Here is a 2,843-nt window from a genome sequence, read left to right as displayed (position 1 = left end):
CCTGTCTTCTTCCTCCCTCCTCCTCCTCTCCGCCCCTGCTCACCTCCCTCGCCCCCTCCTCCAGCCTTTTCCTCCCTCCCCTTTCCCTCCGCTTTCTTCACCTTCACGATACTCCTCCCCTCCAAACTTCCCGTCTCCTCCCCTCTCCACCTCCCGCTTCACCTCCTCCCCCTCTCCCCATTTTCTTGCCCCCTCCTTCCTCCTCACCTCCTACCTTCCTCCCTTCCCCTTATAGCCCAAGAGCAGGACCCAAAGGCTGCCCCTGCCCTGGCTTGGTCTCTGATGTGTCAAGCACCGGTTCCCAAGATGAGGTGCCCTGTCACCCCCTTCCTCACCACCTCCTAATGGACCAGCTTGGCCCATTTGGAGGTCTACTGACCCCACCCTTTCCACCACCACCCCCAATCCCCAAGGCTTTCTGCACCACCAGGCCCCTGGGGCCAGTACTAATGGGACCTGCCCAGGTGTGGCCAAGGCAGGCAAGCACCCAGGACACTTGGCTCCTGACTTTGGGCAAGAACATTCCAAACCAGGCCCTTCCCATCCCATGTGAGGGGGACAGCACCTCCTCTGGTCTGGGGTTTTCTGCACCCCCATGTCAACCGTTTGCTAAATGTTCCTCACTTTCCACACCAGATGCAGAGGGTCCCTCAGTGCAGTCCCTGGTGAGACATGTTTATGACTAACCCGTGGGCTTGGGGAGCCGGGGGCCCTCAAAAGATGGTGCTGCTCCAGGTCAGTTCCTTCCTGCCCTGGAGGAAGAAGTGACAGGGCCACACAGGGACTGGTCAGGCCGCAGGCCCACAGAGGGACTCATCCCCAAGGGGACCCAGTTCTAGATTGAACCGGCCAGCATTTCCCCTAACGTAAGGAGTCGGGGCGCCCTCGCCAGGCCAAATGATAGGTCCCTGGGCTGTAGATAACCCTTGTGGGTCAGGGAGACCCCAGGCTGCTCTTCCGTGGCAATAGGCTGCTGAGAGCCAGAGTCTACATGAAGCTATTCTTAAATGATCAGTTAAAGGCCCAGGAGCCATGGAGTTCCCTTTGGGGGCTTCCTGCCCTTTAGTGCTACGGCTCTGAGAGCAGGGCCAATGCCTGAGGGTGCCAAGCAAGGTCCTCTCCTGCCTGGCGGTCATGACCTTCCTGCTGAGGAGTATGCACCTGGAATTTGATAGACCCCAGTTTGACTACTGGCTCCAAAACTTCTAAGATGACATTGGGCCCTAGCTCTCCGTCCTCCCCATGTGAGGCTAGGAAGCCATCAGGGAGGGTTGCTAGAGCCCAAGATGCAAATTAGGGGTAAAGCCCTTAGCACTGTGTGCTCAGCATTCAGTGCTAGCGACTGTTACAGGAAAGAGGTGGAGATGTCTTTTCCTATCTCTCTTTTAACTGGAGGAGTCCTTGAATCCATGTTCTCCATCCCGTTTGGATTAAAATGTAACTGAAACAAAGGGATTGGGGTAGAGCTGATCTAACAGCATCCCATGCCCCGAGAAGGGATACATACTTAGGATCTATAGGTACGAGCGTTGCAGACATGGAGGGGACGCTTTTATTCTTCACTAGGCAGGCACATCTAGAATATCATACCCTTGCTTGGTGTCTAAGGCAGCCACTGGCATACCGTGGGAGTGTGGTTGACATACCAGGAGCCTTCAGCCTGGAGAATCAAAGTGTGGAGCAGAAGACAGCAGAATCAGAATTTTTGCAGAACTGTCCAGGGAAGAAGGATTACCCTATGGGGCTATGAAGGGCAGAATGAGGACAGATGGGTGGAAATTAGATGAGAAAGTAGATTTCTGTCAACTGTGAGCACTTTCTGACAAATCTGCCTGCCAGAGGAGCCAGCTGCCCCTGCAGGAGCATGTCCTTCAGGGCCAGCGTCTAGACAGGTCTGGGGCCACCTCTGGAGCATACTGGAGGCGACCTGCAGCAGGGTTGCGGGGGTGGCGGTGGTACATCATGACCGCTGAAACTGTGCTCCTGGCTTTTGGATCAATGTGCTCTGGACTGGTGGAGGGCAACCCCAGGCAAAGAAGAGCCATTGGCATGGTTGTCCTGGAGCCCACACTTCTGGCTTTGTGACCTTCGATAATCCTAAACCTCTCTAACTTGTTTCCTAATGTTTGCAAAGTGGATGGGAGAGAATTAAATGAAACCTCCAAAAAGCTTTCCAGCCTGCCCAGCCCATGTCAGGGCTGCTTTCCCTATCCCCTTCTCTCAAGCACTATACCCCGGGACCCCCAAAGTGACCCAGTTTGTCTTTTTTGTTGCTGTTGTTGTTTTACATGTTATTATGGACGTCTCAAACATATACATTAGAACACCAAATTGAACCCCAATTTCACTTTACCTCTGACCCACTCACCTTCCCCTCCAGTATAACATCAAGCACGTCAAAGACATTATATTAACCAACTTGTCTTGGAGTTTCCTCATAAATGCTGTGTTTGAATACTTAGGTCATGTTTTATAAAGTTTCTACCTTTCCCTGTCAGAATGTTGACATCATCTACATGCAGATGAACACGGTAACTGAACAAACAATATTTGAATCCCAGTAGCAGGGTGTAGGGGCCAGGCTAACCCTTTCTCATAGGGGCTGAGGGGATGTGGGCTCTGGAGCCTGCCGGCACCTCCCAGGGGAGGTCTGGGGAGATGACTTTTGAATGGACCACCGAGTGCTCTGCAGCTGCATGGGACGTCACCTTTGCTGTTACTGCGCAGTGGCTGCTGATAGCAGACCATGACTACACCCCCATCCCGTTGTCCCTGACCCTTCCCCCACCCCAGAAAAGGCCTTTAGGAGTGTGATCACTAGTACTGTCTTTCTGTCCGACCCC

Source organism: Galeopterus variegatus, unplaced genomic scaffold, assembly GCF_000696425.1.
Source record: "Galeopterus variegatus unplaced genomic scaffold, G_variegatus-3.0.2 Scaffold564, whole genome shotgun sequence".
Taxonomy (NCBI): Eukaryota; Metazoa; Chordata; class Mammalia; order Dermoptera; family Cynocephalidae; genus Galeopterus; species Galeopterus variegatus.
The sequence above is the reverse complement of the archived record's forward strand: the minus strand, read 5'-3'. Positions refer to the sequence as shown.